Consider the following 27170-nt stretch of genomic DNA (forward strand, 5'->3'; position numbering starts at 1 on the left):
ATCTTTGAGTTAGCCACTAGTTCATCATAGGGGGAAAAATACGATATTCTTGGGATCTGATGAAACATATCTACATTTATACATACAATTAGGGAGTATGTACTGATAAAAGAATGAGACCCTAGTTCTCCTACATTTTTACACTAAACTGTACCATCTTCTATATTGGATCATGTGGGAAGAGTGTTCCTACACATAAGCTTCTGTCTGTTTATTCATCTATTGAGCTTGAAAGTTAGGGATAAATGTTTTTCTCCTTTCCCTATACCTCTCTCTCCCTCTCTACTGGCATCTATTTTTTCCTATTAAAATTTGTTCCTACTTGAATTCATGACTTGTTTATGTGCCAATGATTTCAGTGTCACTAAATTCAAGCCAAGATTCACAGTGAACTGTTTTACCGACTAAGATTCATTCAGAAAAGGAGAATTATGCAGGAAACTTCAAATGAGAAAACTTGATAAATGAACACAATTCTGAGATAGTGAGGCCGACTAGAATGCAGGTAAGTTGTCAATTGAAATATTTCACTCTTTATTTCTCTTTCACTGAAAATAGTACAGTATCACTTTTGGATCATCTAAATCTAGGACATCAAGTCAATGCTTTCAATAGGCAGGGCTTGAATTTGAATATAGCCTACATTATTTGTAATCTTTCTAAGCCTTGCTTACTAGAAAATAAATTTTATGAAAATCCTGATATAATGATCACTCTGATGAATTCATTTATACCATTCGAATGCTGCAGTTAATTCAATGGGCTTTTTAAACAGTAGAATCATATTCATCCTTAGGTTTACCATCACATGACTCAACAAACCACCCATGCATTATTCTGTTGATTCATTTAAAATGTGCTGAGAGGGTGCTACATGATGAGTGTTATACTGGGAATATAAGTTTGGAGCAGTCTGTTAAATCAGCTTTCCATTACTGTAACAAAATATCTGAGATAATCAACTTAATAAAGAGAGAGGTTTATTTGGGCTCACTTTTTCAGAGATTTCAGACCATGACCATTTGGCTTGTGGAAATATAGTACATAGTGTCAGGAGCGTGTTGCCAGAGGAGGCCTGGTCACCCAATAGCAGCTAGGAAGCAAAAAGAGAGAGAAAAAGAAAAGGGCCAGATTCCCAGTATCCCCTTCAAGGGCATGTCCTACAATAACTTAACTTCTTTCTACCAGACCCCATCTCTTAAAGTTTCCGCTAACCTGCCAGTGGTGGCATGGGCAGCTAACAGAGCCTCAGCACACAGGCTTTTGGGGAGCATCTCAGATCCCAACTACAGGAAGGAGATATTGTTGCCCACAAAAAATTTATGAGGCAGGAATCTGGGCAAGAGGGAATTAAAATGTCAAATCCAAGGAGCTTGGACATATCAGTCACAAGGCAAGTCATGGTTTTATCTGGCCGTCGTGTTGTAGGACTTATTTGGCTGTGTGTGTCTTATCAATCCTCTGCTAACACTTTCCAGACACCAAACCTTATAAGCAGATGACCCTCCTGCTGTGTGTTAGGTTACCTTAAGTATTTTGATTTCAATAATCATATTGCATTCCAGTAAGACATTTCTCTAGAGCTCTGCAATTTAAGGCAACTCATAGCCAAGGGGGATGGTCTTGACTGAAACCTGAGGTTATCCCAAGGATGAGTCCACAGACAGGAACCTGGAACTCAAGGAGAAGCCTCGACCAGGTAAGAGAATGCTTGGTCCTTCCTCCATCTTAAGGTTTGGAGACATCTGGAAATCTGAAGTATAAGGCAGGGAGGTGGATTTTAGAAATCAGGAAAAAAGCAAAAATCTAAGAAAAGAATCCAAGAAATGTTTCTCCTTTTTGGTTCCCACATGTATAGGAAAAGGTAAGCAAACTGCAGAAAGCAATGCCTACTTTGTGAACAAGGTCAGCATATGGTCTTCCCTGCTTACTGCCCTTCAAGCAGCTTCTAACCAAGATTCCTTAAAGGATGACCAGGAGCCACCAGCCGAAGATTCTGCCCCTGGGAACTGGGTAAGCTTGCACATGCCTGAGCTCTGAGATTTAAATCTCTGAATCAGAATGAAGTAGTTCAAGGTTGCATTTAACTCCCTTACATTTAAGATCCCTGGGTCTTATCATCAGTGAGGTCTTTTTTGAAGGTTAAATATAGCCTAGCTCTCCTGCTCACCAAGAAATGTGTCTTCCAGTATCATACTTAAAACTGCTAGATTTTATTATCACCAATACTTGCGTTTCTTTTTTTTTTTTTTAACTTGGACTCTGACATCTACCTCATCATAATGTTCCTGTATAATGCCAATAGTCTAGGCCAGAGATTAGAAAACTTTTCCTATAAAGAGCTAGATACTAAATATTTTTCACTGTTACTTAAATCTGCTACTATGGCACAAAAGTAACCATAGACAACATTTAAAATTATGAGTATGGTTGTGTTCCAAAGCAACTTTGCTTATAAAGTCATGGGGTTAGTAGGATTTAGCTCATTGGCCAGAATTTGTAGACTCCCAGTTCAAGTCATAAGGCAGTTAAATGTGTACTACTTTATAGCATCTTTTAATATTGAAATGCTCAGCCTTGTATTTGAGGATAAGTTGCAATAAATGGAAGCCTGCTAAGAGTATGTCAGTAATTCTTAAACTTGAATATTACATGAGAATTCCCTGGAGGCTGTATTGAAACACAGATTGCTGAGCCCACACCCAAAATTTCTGATTCAGTAGGTCTGAAATAAAGTCTAATCATTCGCATTTCTAACAAGTTCCCCAGTGATACTACTGATAACTGGTCCAAGGAAAGCACTTTGAGAGCCACTACTTTGAATAAAGAAGAGGTTATTGGTATGATTTGTGTGGGAACTAACATTCTCAGCTATGTGGTCAAAATATAGGATCAGCTCTACAGAGGGTCTCCTAGACACTGGAAGGATCCTTACTACTCTAGGAGTGAAGTGGAAAACAATTTACCACTGTAGCCAAAAAAAATGGAAACAAGCCAAGTGCTCACCTACTAATGAATGGATAAAACAAATGTGGTACCTCCCTATGGTAGAATGTTATTCACCCATAAAGGGAATGACATACTGATACACACTGAACATAGGTGAACCTCGAGAACAATACACTGATTGAAAAAACCAGACACAAAAGGCCACACACTGTGTGATTCCATTTGTGTGAAATATCCAGAATAGGAAAATCTATAGAGATAGAGTGTAGATTAGTGCTTTCCCAGGGATGAAGGGAAAGGTAATAAGGAATGATTGCTACTGGGTGCAGAACTTCTCTCTGGGGTGCTTAAAATGTTCTAAAATTAGATAACAGTGGTATTTAACACAGCTGTAAATATACAATGGTATGTAAATTGCATCTCAATAACACCGTTCTTAAAAATGGAACAGAAACAGCTCAGATTAGACCTGGGAAAAAAAGTTGGTTCCATATGTATCCACGGTCTTACTATCCTTTGACAACAAAGTACAGCTTTGGAACAATTTGTCTGACAATAGAAGTCATATAGTATTTATTTATTTTGCCGCACACCTAGAATGACAAGTTGAATTGTGATTAAAATTTTTTGAATTACTTATCTAATAAAGGAATTTTTTTTCTTTTTTACATCAAAAATAGTCAACACCTTAAGTACTTAGCACAATTTTATTCACCCCATAACTTAGTCTATTCTTACTGATGAGAAATGATGGCATCCCCTAAAATGCTAAAATTGATTTTGTTGAAAAGTAAAAGGTAGCCTAAACTTACTTAGGGCATCCATTGAAAAAAGGCTTGCATTGTTTACAAATCAGCATCTACTTTGTAAAAAAAGAGCTTTTATACTAAAGCCAATTGTAGCTTTCTTTCTTTATAATAGAACCTTTTCTGAATTGCCAGCTGGGAGAAAATGCAGCTAATGATTAAATGTAGACCAAGCTCCCTTCATTTTTGTTGATGTTGTATGATGCTAAAATTCTCGTTAACTTTTCCCCCACACCCATATCTACAGACTAATTCTTATAACCTCTCAAAGCAAATAAAGAATGACTTGTGATTAAAACTGTTTTGCAGAAATAACACAACCAATTCAGGAAAATGAACATTATCTCCATATAAGGGTGTAAGAATGAAAATAGTCATATTTGGGGAAGATTAAAGGTTTAATAGAATGGAAAAAGGATACAGCAGTGTCAATGTGATATCTGATTTTGAATCTGAATAGTGACATTATGATAAAAATTAGAAATTGCTCAGTCGTTTCTACCACATGTGGTCCAAAAGCTCACAGCTGGACAATGGTCTACCAATGGCTTTGGATCACTTGGTCATTGTCCAACTTTGTCTCTCAATCCAGAACACAGGGTCTGTCCTCTTTGAGAAACCTTCCCTGTCTCTAATAAAAATGATCTTTTTCTGGAATTCTGCCATTAAATTTTTGTACTCGTATGTCTTTGTGGGTCTTTCTATTTACCAGAATCCTCTGTTGAACTGTAAATTTCCCCTGACAGGCTGAGTTGGCATTGAGTTTTGTGTTAAGGCAGTAGGAATGAGGAACGTGGACAAGATCCTGGCGGATTTTCCATGGGATAGGGCTTTTTTCACAGGCTCCTACAGCCTCAGATATGCATCCCTTGCCAGTCCCACTCACAGTGGTAAAAAGAAATCTTTGCTGGGATTTCCTAAGCAGACAGTTGTCATAGGTGGTAGAAGTCACCAGAGTGCTCTCTGGTTTCTGCAGTGTGAAAATGAAGAATTTAACCTCTGCTCAGGTGATTGTGGCTTCAGGTCTCACCTTTGGAGCCAATTAAGAGTGGCAGTTCTGAAAGTTAAATCAGCAATTTATTAAGCAATGCCTGGCATTTCAAAACCCTATTTTAAAGGTGATGAGAAGCCATATATTCAGGTCTTTTATAAACTCCTCCAGATCATGCCAAATGAAGAGCAACTTAAAAGCAGTGAAGCTAAAGATTCTTTGACTCTTTCTATGTTAGTCTTTCTTCACGAGTCTTTTTCCTGTATTTTCTTCAGCATCATTTTCTCCTTCTCTCCACCTTTTTCTGTATCTTTTTTTCTTTTTCTGGAGGCTTGCTTGATTATAAGCTTTATCTTTTTTGGCTACTTTTCCTTCTAGCTTCCGTTTCCTCTCTGCTTCTTCTCTCTTCCGTTTGCTTCCCCTACTTTCACCCTAAATAACTTAATGTGATGCAAATACGCTTAGAAATAATTGTTTAATAAGGTTTGAGTTTTTAAATGAACTTTTGCTTCAGATATTGTACATTTCAGTTTTTGCATTTTCATTTGGTTCTGTATAATAGTTCTCACGTTAAAGTTTTGTCTTTTTATTTATCACAGCCATATATTTCAAGTAACCAAGCACAGTAATAGTAGTTACTTCCAAGCTCCTTGTTTGCTAAATCCAACATGTGAGCTGTCTTGGGATTTTCATTGATTTTCTGTTCTCTTGAGAAAAGTTTACATTTTCCTGGTGCTTCATATGTTGATGAAGTTTAGATTATAACTGGATATTATGAAATCATGGAGACTGAGTTCTGTTATGTTTTCCAAAGAGTGCTTCTCTTTTTTAAGTAGGCAAGAAAATTGATTGTTGTCAAATTAAAACTGTGTTTTTTAGGCAGTAACTCAAATCTCAGTATAATTCTTTTATCCTCACCTGGTACACTTTGAATCTTCCCTTTGTTTTTGGTTCAAGACTTAAGTAGGGATTTGGGGAAAACACACTGAATTTAGAATTGCTTGCCTCGGCTTTTAGGATTTTTAGCTCACTTTCTGTGACTTGGGTTCAGGCTGCCTCAGTTTTCAGGTTGGAAGACTAGATTTTCTGTAAGAGTTTCAGCAGCACTTTGCAGTGTCATCTACATCACGGGCTAACTTCACAATAAAAGCTGTACAAATCGGAACCTCAACCCATTCCCCTCCTGTTTCCCAAGGTTCACTACACTCTCAGATCTGTGTATTTCTGCTTGCTCACCAGATCCTTTAGTTAGTTAGTTTTAATTTTTTTTTCTAGAGTATATAGCTGCTATCTGTGGCAGAGTTAGTCTAGTATGAGCCTACTCAGCCACACTAAAGTAGGGACTTTTTCTTGATTTTTGAAATGATGTGAGTTCAATTTGTCCTATGGTTTTCTCTGAAAGAATGCTCATTTACATTGCAGGTCAGAGTCTTTGATTGACTTTTCTGTGTGGGCCAAAGACCTTCAATAGAGAGACAGTTCTGTAGACCAGTCATAGGGAAGGATGTCACATAAAGCTTCATTTCCACTTATTCAACAAAATTTACTATCCTCTCATCATGAGAAAAGCACCAAGTTACCTGTCCTGGTTGACTAGGGGGCATCCTTGAGCTTGTAGGAAGAGGGGCAAATTGACTATCACAAAGACTATATGCCTAGGAGAAAAGGGAGATTTTACCTTTAAGGAGCACTGATGCTGCATCAGGTACTTCTGTGACAAATGCTCTCTTTATCCCTCACCAGTGTACCAGGTGGAGATTATTGTCTACTTTTTATAGATGAAAGACATGAAGCTCAAAGGCTGTATAGCTGGTGATTTTTATAGGCTTCATGTTGAAAAGGAATTATTGCTTTAAAAAATTAGATTGGCATTTTCCCGTGTTTTTAAAAATAATATTATTAACAATAAAAATAACAATATTCAAGTACCACTTATTCCCTTTAGAGAAAAGGGATTGTGACTTAGAATAGTCCCTGATTTTTGACTGACAAGGTTTTATAAATGCAAAATATAGTTTTCTATTAAGAATGAAACCTATGGGGGAAAAGCCTTGGGCTGACCCATCTTCAAAGTGTCCATTTAAGATTATTTTCTGTCAGCCAGGTGGCTAATGGGCTGTGTTAGACAATGGATAGATATTGTATTCTGTCTGAAGCCATAGAATAAGAGAAAAAAGAGCAATTCTACATTTATTTGGCTTGTCTACTGCCCAGGAGCCCAAGCTGCAGAGAACATTTATTTCATTTGAACAAATGGATGACACCTCCCTGTTTTGGTTGGAAAAAAACCTCTGCTCTGGCCTCAATGTGAACAGGGGCACTGTTGATGGAATATCCAATGTGAGTCATTGTCCCCACATGAGGCAAAAGAACTGAAAGCATTCTGGGGCAATTCTAAGGGAAAATATTCAGTTAATGGTAGGTTTTGCTAATGGTGAATTTTGAAAAAATATTGACTCCTTCATGTTTTGCAGAGAACTTTCAGAAAACAGAAAGGAAGTCCCCTATTGAATTGAATAACGACTCTGTAAAAAGATGTGAACACAAGAGATGTTTAAAGCTCAACTGGAAGAAGGAAGTAGTAAGGCTGAGTTAGAAAACAACAGCAGCCTTAGCCTTGGCCAACAGTGGGGGTTCCTGATCTCAAGCCCTAAACTGCTTGATGACAGAAACGCTCTGGCGAGAAAGGTTGCTTTTCTCCTCTGTGTTCTGCAGCTCACCCTGTGCTTCGTCATCTGACCTTGGGGAAGTCATTTCACCTTCTCTGAGCCTCGGTTTTCCTGGAAAGCAAAGAGGTTGGGTTTGGTTAGATAACTTTCTAGATCCCTCCAGCTTTAACACCTAAGAAGTTCTCTGGAGTTCTCAACACATCATTTCCATGACTCTGAAAGTCACAGATTCTATATATGAAAAAGCAAAATGGCCTTAGAGTAGAGGAGGGATGTGAAATTTTTAAATTAGAATGGAAAGAAATTGAAATGACAGCAGGACAAATACATCTTTCGCACCTGAACTAGAAAATAGGTGGCAGATGACAAATGAATAGGTTTTGGACTACTCGCTGACTGTAAACTTTCCTGCACTTTTATGTGAAGCTAACAGTTCACTTTAAATATATACAATGAGTTCTGACAGAGGAGAGCAAGCAGCTCAAATAATGAAGGTCAGCCACTAATGCCCAAGTCCCACTGCTTTAGAGTGTGCTCAGAGACAACATGAGGCATGAAGAGGAACAAACACATTTGTCCCAACCATGACCCTGCCAGTAGCAGCCTGGGCCAGTAGTGGACATGACTGGAACCCAAAGGTCAAATAGAATCAGAGGAAAGGACACATGGTTTGAGGAGATCTCAGCATGACCTTGATGGAATAAACAGTTCAAACTTCAAAGCCTGAAGTGCCGAGATCATGGATTCCTTTGGAACCATTACAGCTTTGAGATGCTTCGGGGTAAAGGACTGTGTACTATAGAAAGGAGGTAAGGTTGTTTGTTTCATTGTTTTTTGAAGAAATGACATCCTTTTCCAGAACATTTCTAGAAGCTAAACCTTTCCTGTCTCAAATTTTTGGTTTTTTAGAAGATAGATGAATCCTTTCTGAAATCATGTAGTAAAAGTAAAAAGAAAAAAAAAACCCTAATGATCACTAACTGGAAGAAACTAGGTATGAAAGGTGAAGGAAAAGAAGAAAAGAAAGAGACAAAACAGAAGGACATAGTAAGTTATTCGGTAATAGTGTTCATGAATTTTCAGAGAGGACAGCAAATGCTAGTATTAAGGGTCAGTTCTTGAGTTAATAATGGCAACAATCCTTACAGTGCACAGGTCTTTTTTTTTAATCTCTCAAAAGCATGCCACAAGATAAAATGCAAATCTCACATAGCATAAGAGAAGAAATGTGAAAAATAAAACAGGAGAAAAGGCCCATAAAAGGTATTTTAATAAGTAGGCTATCCCTGTGAGCATCTAGAGCTCAAACCCCTAGAAGCCCTTTGAGTAACTGCAGAGAGATATCAAATTCCCAGGCCTTGGTTGTTCTTACTTGGGGCTGAGAAAGCTCCTTTGGTACTCGTGAGCCAGAGAAGAAAAGAGAGTCGAGTGATCAGAGTGAGGAACACTCGGGGTCATAGTACATGCACATGGGAACTGACATCCACTGCACATGCACATGGGAACTGACATCCACAAGGGACCTGGCTAGGAGCAGGTGTATGAGTAAGGATGTTAGTAGTGATTGATACAAGACATAACAAGTGAAGCAGCTGTATGAAAAATGGACATGGACAATGTGGGGCAAGGCTAGGGACAGTAGAAAGAGACTAAGACACCAGCACAGTGGCATGACTTTTCCACACTCAAGCAGGCAGTCATGAGCAACAACAGAGCTATGGAAAATAGTGAAATGTAAACTGAATGAAATGACCATCTCCCCTGAAGAAGCCATCTAAAAGCGTCCAGTAGGCACTTTAACCTTGTTCTACTTCAGAACTTTTCAGGTGGACCTCGTCAGTGACTTCAGAAGTTAACTAAATCCTTAAGAGTTATGAAGATAGTTCTTGAACATCCATTGTCAGCGAGGACACCAAATATTGAGCTGGAGGCATGAAGTCCTGTCTAGGGAAGGACAAAGAATAGCAAAAGACAGAAATTAAGGTCCCCACCAGATAAAATTGGGTTTAACATAGAGCTGCAGTCTGAATGAGGGAAAAGGAAACAAGAAAACAACTAACCAAAAATAATGATGGGGATCTGGGTAAGATTCCAATCCTGTTGTCAGGTTCAAGTGCCCGAGAGAGGCAGGAATAATCTGCACAATGACCCAGAGGCTTGAAGAGCTAATCTGGGCAGCAGGCCTGGTTAGTGTCAAAGGCAGGCTGGGGAGGAGGTAGTGGGGTACCTAGGGTGACCTCCTGGGTTGAGGGACACATTTTTGCCTTTGCAGACCCTGACTGGATGCTGCTGCAGATGGATCTGACAGGGCAAGCTAGAGAAGAAAGCAGAGGGCTTTATTTGAGACACCCCTAGGCCAGTACTCTGTGTAGACTAAATGGATTTGTTTAACTCCACTATTGAGCTATTTTGGCTTAAATTTTCTTCTACTTTGGGTATAAACAGTCACTATCCAATAATACCTTTTTGCTTTCAGTTCCAATAGAAGCATCCTAGAAATGCATTTTTTTTGCATGAGAACTAACCAGTTTGTTAATGGAGATAATGCTAACACTGTAAGAAACAAATCACAAAGTGTTTGATACTCAAACACGAGAAAGACTATTTCTAGCTCACTTAATGTCTAAAACATGTGTTCCTGATGAATGGGAGAATCCCTCTAAGTAGATTCAGATACCCTGGCTCCTCCTAACTAGGGGCTCTATTGTTTTAACACATGGCTTCCAAAGTCACTGATGTAGGTCAAGCTAGGATTTGGGAAAATGGTTTAGAGAGTTTTACAGGAAGTTTTTGGGAACCAACCTGGAAGCGAGAAGCATTGCTTCTCTCCTACTCCATTGACTAAAATTTAGTCATGTGACTTTGCCTAACTGCAAGAGAGCCTGGAAAATACAGTCACGTGCCCTGGGAGAGGAGGGAGTGAGCTAGCCAGTTTCTATCACTCCTGAGTAATAAGCATTGGGCCATTCTACCAGTGCCTGACAGGAAAGAGGATGGAAATCTGATTGGGTTTACCAGTGGGTAAAACTTGAAAGGGAAGCTCAGCTCCACTCCACATGGAGTTTGTGAGGTTCACTCGTATAGCTGCATCATCTGAAAGTCCAAGCCAGCTTCGCTCACATGTCAGGAGCCTGGGTATTGGCTATGGATTTTAGACCTCCTTCACCTGGTCTTTTAATGTAACTTTTGCTATCTGATTGGATGACTTAGACTTCTTTACATGTGAGTCAAGATAGCCAGAGAGTAAGAGCAAAAGCAATCAAGCTTCTTAAGGCCTTGGCATGGAGCTGACACAGTGTCACTCTCACTGCACTCTGGGGGACAAAACACATCACAGGCCAGTCAGTATTCAAGGAGAGAGTGAATGGGCTGTCTTAGTGAGAGGAATGCCATTGTCTTGGTCCATTTGGGCTGCTTTAAGAAAATATCATAAACAGGAACTTATCAGCAAAAGCCATTTCCTATTCAAAGTTCTGGAAGCTGTGAAGTCCAGGCTCAAGGCACAGGAATATTTGGTATTTGGTAAGGGTCCATTCTTTTTAGATGGTGCTTTCTTGCCATGACTTCACTTGATGGAAAGGGAGAATGAGCTTAAATTAGTTTTTTTTTTTTTTTCCATTGCTGTAAAAAGACTTGAAGCCAAGTGTGGTGGTACATGCCTATAATTACAACACTCTGGAAGGTTAAAGCAGGAGTTGAGCTTGAAGTTCACTCTGAGCCTGGACAACTTAGTGACTTAGTGAGACCTCGTCTCAAATTTTTTTTTAAAAAATGTTAAAAGACTGGGGAAGTAGCTCAGTATGAAGGCCCTGAGTTCAATCCCTAGTACAAAAATAAACAAATCTGGGGCTCAATACTTTATAAAGAAAAGAAGTTTATTTAGAACACAGATTTGGAGGCTGGAGTTTCAACATTGGAAAGCTCTCTTAGTTTGGCACCTGCTGAAGGCCTCATGGTGGATGGCATTGAGGTAGGAGCGCATGTAAAAGGGAGAGTACAAAGTGATAAAGAAGCCAGAGAGTGAGGAAGGGTTAGTCTTGCTCTTTTATAAACCCTCTCATGGACGCTAACTTGGATTGCACCAGAACTACATTAAACCTTTCCAAGGGCAGCCCCCACAAAGACCCGATCTCCTCCCCCTAAGTTCTACTACTTCACATTGCCACACCGAGGACCAAGAATTTAACACCTAAGTCCATGATGGACAAACCACATACAAACCATAGCAGAGCCCCCTTGGACACTTTTTATGAGGCATTAAATTACTCAATCTAATCATCTCCCAAATGCCCCGTCTCTTAGTATTGGAACACTGGGAACTAGGTTTCAGCATACAACTTTGAGGTAGACACAGACATTCAGACCATGGCAGTCATGCATGTTCAGAAAGGTAGGAATTATTGCCAGCTATATTTTCAGGCACAAGTAGCTGATAAAAGAAGGGTAACTAGGCCCACAGGCAGTGAGCCTCAGAAAATGTAGCAGTGAACAGTAGGTAGATGTCTTCACATTTGGGAGAAATGGTGAGAGGAAGGATTGGAAGCAGGCAACAAAACTACAAGGACTGCCATTACAGATATTACTTCAATCCCAAAATGCCTAGTAGAGGAGGGGTCAGGTCAGAGACCCAAGGCTGGGTTAAGAGTGCCTATATATGCCTCTCAAGAAGACTGTTATTTAGAATTTTGGCTATTCAGCTTCCTGTCACTTGAACAAAACACCTGTGATAACTTATAAGGAAGGAATATTTATTTTGGCTCATGGTTTCAGAGATTTCAGTCTATGGTTGGTAGCTTCCATAGATTTGAAATCTGTGACAAGGAACATTTGTGGTAAGGACCATGTGGCAGTCACCTAACAGAAGCCAGAAAGAGAGAGAGAGACCAAAAGGGGCCCAGGTTGCAATATCCAATCCAAGGGCACTCACTCCCAACCCCAGTGACCTAACTTCCTACCAAGGCTCCAATTCTGGAAGATTCTACCATCTCCCAATGGCACACAGACTGGTGCCTTTGTGAGGACATTTAAGACCTAAACTATAGCAAGCTTACTTTGTTGTCATAGCTTATGTATTTCCCAATGTTAAGACCATTAAACGTTGGGATGATGTCTTATTCCCTGATATTTCCCAAGAATTTAGCATAGTGTTTGTCATATAATAGGTAACAAATACTTGTTGAAGACACCATACAGGAAAGGCCTTCTGAGTTCAGCATGTTCTGGCCAGGTTGCCTTCCACTGGACTTGACAAGGCCCAGAATAGACCTGAAGAGGAGCTCACAGAATTCTCTAAGCTCTTGGCATTGTTACCACTTAGTATGCTAGGACACGTTGTCATGGCCCCCAAGAAGTGTATCACAGTGGCAACTAACCAAGAGACCATGAGGACTTCTCCTATTGTATCTCACATCCCCATTTATTTTGACCATCACCAGTTGTTCTGTCCCTCCAGTTTTTATATCTTAAAACCCATCTCCCCAAGTGTCTCTGAATGTTCCCCAATTTGATTCAAGTTCCCAATCCTACCCTCCAACCATCTGGATGCTTTAGTTCTGCCCTTTGGAGCATGGGTTCTTCACAATTCCTTATATTCTCAACCTCTTTTCTCAACTTAAAGGGAAAAAATAGAGATCAAGGGCTGAACTCTTCACAGAAAAGGTCCATCATTAATGGACAACTGAATCCTGCATGGAATCCAGGCTTTGGGGGGTGAAGTACAGGAAAAGAGAAATAGAATCGGCCTTTTAAAGCCAAATACTGAGAATGTTTATGTTCCATTAGAAAAGCAAAATATCATATTGTGACTGATTGGGTAGGGGTAGCTGGCCAGGCTCCAGGAAAGATGGTGAGGTGAGGTGAACACTTGTGAACTATGTTGTTCAACTAATTCTAGTGGATACACAACATGCCTTGGCTAGCGTTACAGCATGCTGTCAAAAAAGTACTGAGGTCATAAGGCCAGGGGCTGCCACGATGTTCCCTTCATTTATTGCCTATCTGAATTCTGTCTGAAACTTGAGGTACTACCACCTCTTCAGCTCTCATAAGAAGTAGTGTCTTCCTCTCAACCTTCCACATCTAAACCCCATGAATCCCTGGGTCACAAGGGGGTAAATATTGTCCATACTCTTCATTGCTACTTGCATCATCAGGGCACAGTACAACTCTGACTTAGTAGAAGAATAATGGCGTAGAAAAGAATCTTAGACTTCAGTGCATATCTAAGAACATTTTGGCAAGGCTGATGGGGAATCCTCAAGGCAAAGCTATGAGACAGGAAGTCCCAGAAGCTCCCACCAAGGTGCATGGCCTTACTGTTCCAGCTATGCTAACTCCCTGGCTGGAGTAGCAGGTGGTGGGGCATGGGTTAAGCTGGGTGATGGATTCTGGAGAGTAGCCCCTGGGCCTGCCAGAGGATTACATTCCTGACAAACATGTAAGAGGGACATTCTGATGGTTGTCACAGTCTCTTTGTTTCAATCATCTTTCACCTTCCAATCAGACGTATGCCACCATCACCTTTGGCTGAAGATGTGATCACCAGGACTATTGTCCTTTTCTCCACAGTTCCAACTTCCTTAACTCTGGGCCATTTCAACATCCATAGAGAGATCCCATCCAACATTCTAGCTTGTTCCTTGACAAAGTGGTCTTTGACACTCCAGCTCAGCCACTCATTGTGAAGGTCACGTTATGGAGAATGCTGCGTGCTCAAATCTTGCTTTCCAGCTTCCCTGGTTCCCACTTCCTATCCCAGCTCACTATCCCCCATGCTCTGAGTCTACTGAGCCAAATTGTGTGCCCTAGTCCTGTCTCTGCATCAACTGTTTACCGAACTGTACCCCTGCACTTGCTCCTTCTTTCTACCTTAGAACCTGCAATGCATTCCCATAGCCACTCCTTACACAAATTCCATTATCTCACTTGCCTGTGATAAGCAAGCTCAGCCTTGTTTGACTCCAGTCTGCCACCTCTTTCATCCTGTCTCCTAGGCTAAAGGTGGCTGGTGAAAAGCATTCAACCATTGCTGACGGGTCTCACTTGAAATTTATGACAGCCGATCTCATGTGGGGCCTCAGTGCAGCCAGGCAATCCTATCCCATTTTCCAACTCAATTTGCTCTCCTTTCTCCTTGGTATGACTATTTCACAGTTTTTCACCTTTCCTCAAACCTCCAGCAATTCCTCTCAGCTGATAAACTTCTCTCTTATTACTCAGAGAAAGAAGCATTCAGAAGTGACCTTTCCTCCTTTTTACCACCTCATTTGCCTACCTGCCAACATCTATACCTTTCACCTATACCTCTCCCACTAATGAAACGAATAAACGTCAGGCTTCTTTACCCAAGGCCAATGCCTATCAGTGTACATTGGATTCTCTCTCCTACTGATCATCTGACACTTTGCTCCTGCAATGATCTTCCTGTCTCCTGCTTCTTCCATTTTCCTCTCTCCACTGGATCATTTCCATACGCATCACAGTGTGCTATAATACCTGCCTTTAAAAAATATATACAAACCTCACTGATGCACATCCTTCTCCAAAGGTCACCTATTGCTCTGCTCCCTTCATGATAAAATTTCTTTTGTGTACCCCTGCCATCCCCATTCTTCTCTTTCTCTGACCCCTTGAGCCCTTTCTGGTCTTTTGTTGCAAACGGAGAATCATTTCTTTAACCTGATGTTAATCTTCAGAAAACATTTCTCACCATCAGGGAACTATTTGCCACAAGTACTCTCTGGCATAGGTTGCCCTGAGCCCAGGAGGCGCTAGTTCTAGTGCCTGTCTGATTTAAGGTTAGGGTGACCCAGGTCCTGTGTATACTGACACAGGCATTTGATGTAGGCTCACTTGGAGAAGACATTCCAAGTCTCCATCTTACACTGGGCCTTTTTGTGATCCAGTATCTGAAGCTTTATTTTCTACTCCAGTGACACAAAGAAATGTGTTGTGCTGGGATCCCCTCCTTGTTCTTGGTCCCAGGACCTAGGCATTACTTCCGATGACCAAAGTTTTTGTGTATCTAAGCTGCCTGAACTGTTCTTTTAAAAAAACATAAGGATCTCTTTTGTGAGTTATCTTCCCAACTGTGGTAACTAGAAAGATAAGTGCATAAGAAATAGCAAATAAATTAATTTAATAGGTATTTGTTAATCAACTGTTCTGTTTTGGAGTAGGGAGCAAAGGAAGCAATTTTGTGTCTACATATATCTTATAGGCTAGTGTCTGTCATCTTTCACCTATTTCTATGTATGTTCTAATTTAATATCTACCAGAGTCTATATTATAATGTTCTTTTTTTTTTTTTTAATGATGGGGCAGAGTTGTAATCTCAGCTACTCAGGAGGCTGAGGCAAGAGAATCATTAAGTTCAGTGTCAGTCCAGAACCTAACAAGACCCTGCCTCAAATAAAAATAAAAATAAAAAGTGAGGATGTAGTTCAGTAGTAGAGTGACACTAGGTTGAATCCCTAGGACCACAAACAAGCAAATGAGCAAACAAAATAAAGCAGCTCAAATGAAGTGAAGGAAAATGTGTCCTGTGGCCAAACCCTTTCCCCCTACCTCAAACCATCACATTTTTGTATTTATTATTGGTAGAAGAGGCCCATTCGTTTATGGGTACAAATGGATCGTGATTTTCAATTTTGTACATGCTCCTCAACAGTCATCTTACCAGACACAAAGTCATTATTATTATCTCTATATCACTATTAAGGCATCTCCGTGTCAGAGAAGCGACTTTCCTGAGGTCAATCAGCCACTTGGTGGGTGAACTAGAACCTGAAGTTTATACACATTTCTACCCTTAGATTGGATGGTACTATAGGCCATACAGTCCATAAAGGCCATGGTTCACCAGGTACCCAAAAAAATAATATGAACATCCAAGTTCTTTCTTTAGCTATGTTGTTTCATAGGTGCACTTTTTGCCTTTGTGGTGACCACAGGGAGTAACACAATCCACATCTTCCTGTTTTTGTTCATCTGAAACTCAAAATGGTGACTGTGTAAAGATAGCCAGTCACCATTTACATCCTGAGCAGTTGGATATATGTGATATTGTTCTTCAGTTCTTTATTAAGTACTCATCTGTATCACTTTATTTCCAATTTCTAGTCATACATAGTTTCATTATTCACGAGGCTATGGCAATATTTATGGAGAGACCCACTCCTTGGAAGTTGTTATTCTAAGCATCTGTAATCACACTGAGCTCAGATATGCCATTACTAACATGTAGCCCCGACATAACTGTTTTCTCCAGTGCTTAAACTATTCCTCAGGACTTTGCAATACATGATGCAAAAATAATAACCTGTAGGGGGAGCTCAAGGCTTCTCTCTAATCCCTCTGGGGTAGACAAAACCGGGGATGATGAGTTGAGGGCTAAGATATTACTGGGCCTGGGTGTGGGCAGGTGGTCTTTGATGGTGCATAGCCTGGAGTTAGAGGCCTCTGTGTAGGAGTCTTTTTTAATATATGCCTTCCCTTGGAAGGCAGTCCTTTGAGAATTTTCCCATGGAGCTGATATCATAGCAGGGGCCCTTCCCACACTTCAGGAACCTTGGCAGGAGCTAAGTGAGGCAGGAGAAAAGGTGACTCATGGGCTTACATTACTCTGGAATTTCAGTCAGGGGAGCAGTGGTACCCTGTGCCTTGCCACCTTCCCAGCTCTGCTCCCCAGTTTCAGGGATTCCACACAAGGGGGAGGGAAGATTGAAGTCAAGTCTATGGATGCATCTGAAAGGGAAGGATTCTGTCTGAAAGTCTCCCTGCAGGACCCTCATAAGAGCCTGTTAAGGCTGTCTGTGGCTACAGTGGGCTAATTTTGTGAATTTGGGCACGAGGAGGTCTGATTCCCCTCTTCATTAGTAACGCTGCACAAACCAACACGAAGGTCCAATTTATGGCATAGAAAATGAGTCCTGACAGAATATGTTTGATATAAACATGAATACTATGTTTCTGCAAATGAATTATAAAATTATATATTGAGGAAAATTTCAAGTGAAGCATTAAGGAACAAGACAAAAATGCGGTTTATCCAACAAAATGAATCCACAAGGCTTAGAATCAGGGTGCAAGCCCTGCCCTGGGGCTCAGGTAGCTGAGGCTCCTGGGCTTTCCCTTAAGAGGCTCTGGCAGTGCTACATGCTTCAGGGGAGAGGTCCAAGGGGGCAGAAGAACCTTCTGGGTGAGAAGAAGAGAAATTTTTGTCTTCCCTCAGTTTAAATTTCTTCAAGACAGAAACTGAGAGGAAGACAAAAGAGAACGTGTGTGGGTGTGATTAGTTCATGAGGTGGTCTCAAGAAGCACAGATGATGGCAGAGGGAATGTGGTGTGGAAAAGGTAGGAAGATGAAATACGTGCTGATGAGAGAGTTAGCACTCAGGGCACCTGGGACTCTGTCTTCGAAGAGGCCACAGAAGACATGGGACCCACACCTCAGAATCAGCCCTCTGGAGAATGTGATGAGATAGAGGACATTACTCAGGTGTCCCTTGGGCATCAGCTTACTTGGACTTCCAGGTTGTACCTACAGTTCTGCAGAGCAACGTTAGGAGGGAAGAGCAAACTTGGGGTGGGAAGCTGTCACTGTGCCACAGGTTGTCCAAGACTTCAGGTGACTCAAGACTACTGAAGGGCCATGAGATGAGGCATCACCAACATCTTCCTATCAAAACTGAGACTGGTCTAGGTAGCTTCCAAGGCTGCCCTCAGATTTTATGTTCAATGATTCTCTTTGTATAGAGTTGCCTGTACCATGACTTTCTTATTTGTGGTGATACTGAGCTGGCTCCTCTGTGGAAATAACTCGGAAGACGCTTGATAACCACTCGGAAGGAATGTTCTAACATCATGTATGTGAGTGGAATGAGAGACTTTCAACATTCTGTGATATGTTCCTTGGAAATAGACCCTACAAAGAGGATTATGATGCAAGTGATTTATTGAGGAGGGCCTTAGGGGATGGGAAGAAGCAGGACAAAAAAGTGAAGGAAGCCAAGGAAGGGCTCCATGTCAGGGAAAGTCCCAGCCTCAGCCTGCTCCCACAAGGGAGCTCTGGAGTGGAAATTACACCTCACATTCTCTTATGGCTCCAGGCAAAAGAGTGGGCTTTCCATACTCTCCTTCAGTTATTGACTGAGGGCCAACCCAGGGGAAACCTAACCTTCCAGACATTTTCCAACACATTTTCCACAGTTGTGGGCAGAAAGGATCCAGTTGCCTGAAGACAGACTTTGGAGGTGAACAGGTGTAAGCAGTTAGAAAAAAAAGCACCGTGAAGCTGGAGGAACGCTCGGAAACAGTGAAAGGCACTCGATAAGACACAGTTACCAGGAGAGTGGTAGTCACACTTGTGTGGGTGCTGTTTCCATTCAGGTACAGATTTACAAGGATGAAGCACCGAATGCCCTGTCCTTGGCTCCTACAATGCTGAAGGCAGTTGACACACAAGAGTCTTAGCACAATAGAGCGTGAACTCCCAGTATCCCACGGTGCTGAAGAGGGTGACACCGGGACTGTTTTGTAAGATGAAAATTCTACTTTCAAAGGTCTAAAAAGAATGACCCCAAAGCTGCACACAGACTGTGGGATCTTTTCAAATGGAAGTAGATTTGGGACTAAAGACAGTAAAAATATTTCTGAAATGAAAGGATAAATCTAGCTATGCAGAGATACAGCACAATGCCATCATAAAAAATCCACTTTTGTCCCTGCCACAGCCCTGAACCTCCTGTGCACTAGATCAGAGACCCTGATAAATCTGGGCTGCTAGAAATGCCAACCAGCTCATATGTTTTCAGTGAGCAATGACAGGGAGCCAAATTGCTTTATTCCGATTAGGGAAGGGCCTCTGACTGTAAAATATACTGTGTGAAAAAAATATTGAGTTTTAGTTCGCTGACACATCAATTTAAGAGAGTTATGGCTCTCACATGGAGGCCAAGCAGGTATCTCCCCACATGTATGTGCAATAAAAATTAATTGTGGCCTTTTATACAGGGCACTGTTCTCACTTGTAGGATCAGAGGGTGACCTGAGTGTCACCTCCAGTGGCAAGTCACAACAGTGCAGGTATTGGTTCTTTTCTGGGAAACCACAGAGGGACGCATTCAAAATCTGTGAATGAGCTTCATGTAGAACTTTCTGAATTTAAAAAAATGCACCCATTTTATATTCATATTTTTCTTAAAAATACATGTACCTGTGTTGTATGGGAACAATGTATATGTACTATCAGGTTCCATTAAAAAAAAAACTTTTCCAAAGTCTTTCAAATTAATTCAGGAAATTGGTTACACAGGAAATGGAAGAGCAAAAGTGCAAACAGAAGGATGAAGCAATCTGGAGATTAGTGACAACCAGAAGCTCAAGGGACGTAAGGAAGAAGTGGATCCATGGAACTCAGGAGCTAGAACCATCCACATGGAATTTCATCAATGGTAGGTACTCCCCAACAGAGCTGTGGCCACAGGAGGAGAGGTTCTCTGGGGACCTGCTCTGTCTCTGCTATCAAATATGCCATAAGAAGCAAAGGCTGAGGAGGCAGAAATTCCCTCGGTGCTCCCTTTCTCCTGCCCTCCAGTCTTCCACTAGTGCTTCTCACTGGCCAAACTGAGCTGGAACACAAAGGGCAAGGTAGTCTGGGAAATGTAGTTTCTTGTAATATACGGCATACCCAGGGAAAGGATAAAGGTTGGATCTGAGAGTAGGGAGACATTTGATGGCCATAGTACATGTGCAAATTCTCCTACATTGGTCTGAATGGCAGCATGGCCGGTCTGTAATAATGCTGAATGTGGGATTTGGAGAGAAAGGTGCTAGCCTGGTGTTCAATCTCAAATTGACTATGGAACCTTCAGGTTGTGTTATGTCAGACTGAGATTGCATAGTGGCAAGTCCCCTATAAAGGCCTCCAGGTGGTGACAGATATGTCACACATTACAAGGATAGTATTTTGTTAGAACTGAGGATAGCAGACCTCCCTTCCTGGTGAATCTACTTCTTTCTCTGTATTCTCTGCGTTGCTGATGCTAAGATAGTAGGCTTATGGCTTTAGGGAAGAAGGCACTGCATCAAGTATAAAGAATTCCACTTCTTCCAAGAGTAGATGGCAAGGGAAAAAGAAGAAAGTCAGGAAAAAACAAAGCAATAAAGTGCCAAAGCCTGGCCTCCCAAAAGGCTGGGAAAAAGTGAAGATCCTAATTATATCTGTGCAAGAAATCCCATAACAGATGGCTTTTACTCCACTTCCTGTTGGGTTTCTGAGAGAAGCTCACTTTGCTGGGGGGGCCCCTGCATCATCATGGATGTGTCAAAGCAGAAATTATGGAAATTTCGCATAGGTAGTCAGAGAGATGGCATTGAACTCATCCCAGCTCTTATGTGACATGAAAATGAGTCAGATGTTCCCAGACTTTCCAATGTGGTTCATGTAGTGGTTGGACTGATGGCAATAGCCAGGTGTTGGCCCTCCATGGAGGGCAGGATGACCCTATATCTGTGGCCTAGGGGAGAAGGAGGAAAGTGATTCCACACAAGCCAGAAGCAGATGAAGTGGCTAGCCAGGGACCAAAACAGTCTGCAGCACCAGCAAGAAGGGAACTGCTATGGTCCGAATGTTTATGTACTCCCAGAATTCAGAGCTCTCATGGGTGAGATTAGAATCCCCTATAAAAGAAACCTCAGAGAGATCTCTTGACTTCTCTTCTGCAAGAGGGCACGGCCAAGACAGTTAATCATCTAGGAAGCTGACTCTCAACAGACATTGAATTTACTATTACCTTGGACTTCCCAGCCTTCAGAACTGTGAGGAATAAGTTTCTGCTGTTTTTAAGCCATCCAGTCTCTAGTATTTTGTTACAGCAGCTCAAACAGACCAGATATGAGTGCCTTAGTTGCTTTTCTCATTGCTGCGAAAAAATACCCGACACCTAAAGTTAAAGGAGGAGAGGTTTATGTAGCTCACAGTTTGTAGAGAGTTCAGTCCATAATCCACTGGATCCAAGGCAGAGTGGCATGACAGTGGAGCAACAGTTTATGGCCCTGGAAGATACCAAAAGCAGCAAGGAAGATACAAGCCTCTTTCTGTCCCTTACATTGTATGCAAGTTATCTGCCCTTAATCCCCAACATTGGAACATGAATCAATCACAAACTCCAGATTCAGCCACCTCTGAAAAGCCTGCCCTCATTCATGTCTGCATGAGGCTTTGTGAGGACATCTAGACGCAAGTCATAGGCATGAGTTTTACCCACCACAGACTTTAGTAGCAAATGCTGGTGCAAGGTACAAGATGTCCTCTTCAGGCTAGTAATTCCTGGAAGCAGAAGTCTTTTCCTAGGAAGCACTTCAGCTACCACTGAGTTAGGTTCCCGATTCAGAGATATAAAAATGCACTCTGACTTCACACAAAAGGTGAACAGCATGAAGACTTCAAATCCTGGTGGGCCATGGGATGACAGTGGGCAGGGAAAACGTGTGTTTTGGCATCACATAGAGTTGGTTTGGTCTCTGGCTGTGCCAGCGTATGGCTGTGGAATCTGGTACATATTCCTAACTTCTCTCAGCACATGTTCATCTTCTATGAAATGTAAATGGCCCCTCTATTGTTAGCATTATTAGGGAAAAGAAAAGTAATGTGTGTAAATCTCAAAATAATCTTGAGCATAAAATGGAACCCTTATGATGGATAGTAATTATTGTTATTAATAGCAACAACAAATATAGCCTGTGTGGTGATTGGCTGGCTGTTCACCAGCTTGCTTCACTGTTCTTCCAGTTTGGAGTGACCATGTTGCTGAGTTTGGGCCAACAGGATGTGATTTAACATATGGAACTCTCATTCCAGGCCTAATTCTGAAAAGCTCCTCTAAAACCGTCCACCCCCATTCATCTCTGATTTGTGGGTCACTTGCAGAGGACAAAATAGAAGGTTTTCAAAACTAGCAGAGCCACAAATAGAGGGACCTTGAGTCCTTGAGTCACTGTTTGAAGAGTGGCTTGCCAGACCAAGAGAATTCACATGGCACTGCTTTGTACAGGAGAAATAGTTTGCATCGCATAGAAGCCCTGGAATTTGGAGATTGTTTATTAAGGCATCCAACCTAAGATAGGTTAGCTCCTCACTCAGCTTCCCCAACTCACTCTATAGAGTTCTTATGAGGATGAATAGGAAAATGCATGCAAGACTGCTTTGAAAGACTAAAAGCTCTCTAAAAATGTAAAACAACATTGAAGATGAAATCAATTTTTCCCAGCCTGCAAAGCATACTGTTAGGAACCAAATGTTTGAGTCCTTCTGAAAATCACATGCAGAAATGTAATCTCCCATGTTTAGAAGTGGGGCCCTTGGGAAGTAATTAGGTTATGAGGTTAGAATTCTTGTGAATGGGATTAGTGCTCTTATAAAAAAAGAGACCAGAGAGCTCTCTTACTCACTTTCCACCAAAATAAGAATACAAGGACAAGTTGACTGTGTGTAACCTAGAAGCGTACCTTTCCCAAAGTCTGACCACGCTGGCACCTTGATCTTAGAATCTTCAAGTTTCAGAACTGTGAAAAATGGATTCCAGTTCTTGGTAAGGCATTCTATGGTGCTTTGTTATAACATCACAACTAAGTCACATACCCATTGTCCTATTTTTCCTATTGCTAGTGCTATAGCATTATTCTGAGTTCTGTGCACTCTTATAGCCACCTCCTCAAACTAGAATGTTCTCTGGGACAAGAGAGTGGAAAATGAGAGAGAAGGATACCAAGACAACTTTAAAGGATCTCAGTGTCTTCCCTCCCATGGTCTCCTCATCTGAAATCAGTCCCTGGCATCCTCTTGTGCTCTGGTTCTGCAAGTGTTTGCCAGTTGAAGCATTTCTGGGGACCCAGGCCTGATTAGTGACAGAAATAGTTCTTAGATTGCTCAATTCCAGGAAGGAAAAATGACCCATTTATCAGGGTCCCCACTGCCCTGCCACCCATTCTCCATTCTGTCTCCCACACAATGGTTAGTACACATGACCCAGTGCACAAGGGTTATAACCAGTAGTGTGGGTAGTAATTTAAGGGTACTTGGAAGGGTCCCCCAATATTTGCTTTCTAAAAGTACCTCTCTTGGTTCTCTGTCTTGAAAGTTGCTGTATTAATATGATTAATACACCTCTGTGATGGGTGAGCACTGAAACGTTAAGCTGGTGTTAACTGCTAACACTGCACCACAAAAATAGTAGCTCGTATCTCTTCCCTTTGTGTCTCGCAGCTGGAAACGAGATTTAGAAGGTGCCTGGGCAGGAGAGTCACTTCGGAGCAGACATCACTGGTCGGGAAAGCAGGACTAGGTGAGATACTACAATAAGCACACAAAAACTGACAAAGATTTCCACGGAAAGAGAAGAACAAAGGAGAAGGTGGAAGGGAGTGAAGCCAAGCAAGGCTACTTTCCCTGGGAGCAGCCTTGACTACCTCAACCTATAGCTGACTGTGTCTTTAATAAAAGAATACTCACCTAGTGTTTTCTGTGTGCCAGACATTGATCTAAGTGCTCTATGTCATTAAAGGATCTTTAATGGGGTGACCACCATTATTAGGTGCTGAGCAACATCACTGGCCCAAGGTCATACAGCTAATAGTGCCAGTGCTAGGATTTGAACCCAGAAAGTCTCACTCTGAAGACTGCTCTCATAACTTCTAAATCATATTCCTTCTCAACTTAATGGAATTAAATCTAGCAAGCACTTTGAGGAGAATTTCATATGAAGCACCATAGAAGTGGGAAAGATGGATGAGCAATACTATCATCACTCTTTCTCAAGGAATTTTGACTGTAATGAAGACCAGCCAGGCAGCACCATGAGGAGCAGGTGAACAACCATGCTGGGCAGTCAAGGCAGGCAGGTACCATCTATGAAACTGCTTCCCAGAAGAAGCACTGCAGGCATCTGGCTCAGGTTGGGGACTGGACTCCTCTCTAGATGAACAAGCACACGGAAACCCTAAGGCCTTGTTGGGATGAGGGCGAGGATCTGGGAACAGGATGAGCTATTGACATTGGAATGGAGAACAAGACGAAAGCTGGAAAGCACTGCTTCTGTAGCAATAATTGTTTCAGCTGTATCTAAGGGAAAAACCTAATACTGACTCCTTGGCTTTCTTTCATCTACCCACTCAGCCTCCCTGACTGTCTTTAGCTAGTCCAAGTCCCTCTTCTGCACGTCGAAAACTATCCCAGGCCCTAAAACACACTATTGAGGCTGGAAGTTTTCAATCATCCTTGGCTTCTGTGCTCCAATTTGACCTATCTTAGTCTGGAGCCAATCCTTGACAGTTTTTAAGCTGACCAGGAAGTAGGGGATCTCTGGGAGAGCATCTCCCCCACCTATCTTCCTGGGTTTTCAAACCACAGTCCTTATTCAAGTGAATCTTTGGACAAACACTCTACAAACACCATCTGCCTAACACCATCCCCTTTCCTTTCTCTTTGCAAGCAGAAATTTAATTTTGTTTGGGAGCAATATGTCATCCTTAGGAACTGGATAGTGATTTGTCTAAGCCAATTGTGACCATTTCCCTCTCCATTTTCCTCAGTCATCTGTGAAACTAAAAATGTCACATGACCCAAATCATTGCAGCCAATAAGACAGAAGAAGATTCTGTGTGTGTCAGTGGAGGGGAAGTTTTCCTTCTGATATAAGTCTAGAACATCTCTCCTTCCACCTTCTCTTTTTTTAAAATTTTATTTAAAATGAAAAAGAGAAAAAACCAAAACAAAACACAACAGTGTAAGGGTACAAGTAATTCAGAACTACAAAAAAAAAACCAGTAAGAAATCACCAGTTAATAGATTACACATTATCATATTAGAGATAGTTGTTCAAGTCACAGGATCAAAGCATACAAAGTGGACATTCAAACAGTGAGACTGCAATCAGTTGTGTTCAATGATCCAATCAAAAACATTAATATGGTCAGCTATTTAACACCCCTAAACACACTTGCAGTTGTATCCTTTAGAGCACTTTTTTCCCTCTCTTTATTACAACAAAATTTACACATTTTGGGTTTTATTACTCCCATAGTTCTTATTACTTTTTTTGGAAGGAAATAAAATCAAATATGACCAAAAAAAGCTGTCAGTCAAAACCAAGGATAGACATAGCACATGATGTAAAAACAGAGTACAAGGTTATCAACAATGGTTACCATAATGCCTCTTGCTTCCTTAAGAAGAATTGTCTATCTCATTAGCTATTATAAAGTTGAACAAAACAGTAGGGAAAAAGACCAATAAAACCTAAACATTGTAAACATTACAGGACTTCAAAAGAGGATAATAGTCAAACCAGAATGGGCATCATAGTGAATCTTATTGCCTTCAAAATAGTTGCCTATACCCTCAAACTGATACTATCATACAGAATGGAACAGAGTCTAATCAATAAAACAAGATAGTGGGAGTATTACAGAACTTCAAATCAAGTTAATAGGAAATCAAAAAAGTTACTATAATATATCCTGCTAATTTTTTTTTATTTTTCCCCTTAATTAAAAAAGTAATAAAAAATAATTAAATAATTTTTTAATGAATAAGTGAGCGATTGAGATAAAAGAGGACATAACAACATAACAATACAGGTCAAAGCTTGACAGTTTCAGCAACCTAGTGCTTCACCACCAAATAACCCAACTTAATAGTAGTTACCATAATGTCTTTTTCCTTGAAATATTTGAATATAACTTCATATACTATAGCATCAAACATATCAAGACAGTGTAAAACCATTCAAGTGGATGAAAGCATTGTAGGGTATTTAGAACCAGCTAACAGAAAACCAACAATGGTTTCTATATTATCTCTTTGCCTATAACAAGTTTTGTTTATACTATCATATAAAATCCAGCAAGATACAACATGATAAAACCAATGGAGACAGAAGAGCCATAGTTTGGTGGGGCTTCAAAACAAGATGGTATTAAATCAGCACTAGATGTTATGATGTCTTGTATTCTTCAAAATAGCTGTTCATTTCATCACAGTCAATAATATCAAGCAGCCCAGAATAAAGGCACTCCAATTAATAAGTGAAAAGTTTATAAGGCTTCAAGGCCACATAATGGAGAATCATGACTACCACATACTTTTATATATTTGAATCATTACCTACACTAGGGAAACTACTCAGTATTCACACATGCGAGTTTGATTTATTTCACTTATGAGTATGGTTTCAAGCTGCGTCCATTTACTGACAAATGTCTCAATGTGATCCTTCTTTATAGCTGAATAATACTCCATTGTATAGAAATACCACAACTTTTTTATCCATTCCTCAGTTGATGGACACTTGGGTTGTTTCAAAGATCTAACTATTACAAATTGTGCTGCTATAAACATAGGTGCGCATATATCACTGTGGTATGATGCTTTCAGTTCTTCTGGGAATATGCCTAGAAGTGGAATAGCTGGAACAAATGGGACTTCCAATCCCAGCTTTTTGAGAAATCTCTAGACTGACCTCCACAAAGGTTGTACCAGTCTACACTCCCACCAACAGTGCAGGAGAGTACCTTTTTCCCCACAGCCTCTCCAGCATTTGTTGTAATCGGTTTTCTTGATCCTGGCCATTCTTTCAGGAGTGAGATGGAATCTCAGTGTGGTTTTAATTTGCATTTCTCTAATGACCAATGATGATGAGCATTTTTTCATGTATTTATTTGCCATTTGTATTTCTTCATCTGAGAAGTGTGTATTCA

The 27170-nt window shown here is 40.9% G+C and overlaps 1 long non-coding RNA gene across 1 annotated transcript; it reads left to right on the forward strand.

The window, feature by feature from the left end:
* Positions 1-7225: 7225 nt before the first annotated feature.
* LOC134475346 (uncharacterized) lies at positions 7226-24013 on the forward strand. Its single transcript, XR_010046467.1, has 3 exons — positions 7226-8224; positions 19729-19867; positions 23680-24013. It is a non-coding gene; the product is annotated as an uncharacterized LOC134475346 (long non-coding RNA).
* Positions 24014-27170: the final 3157 nt, after the last annotated feature.

This window comes from Cavia porcellus, unplaced genomic scaffold (genome assembly GCF_034190915.1).
Source record: "Cavia porcellus strain 051 isolate PalLab524CR breed Dunkin Hartley unplaced genomic scaffold, mCavPor4.1 scaffold_3, whole genome shotgun sequence".
NCBI lineage: Eukaryota > Metazoa > Chordata > Mammalia > Rodentia > Caviidae > Cavia > Cavia porcellus.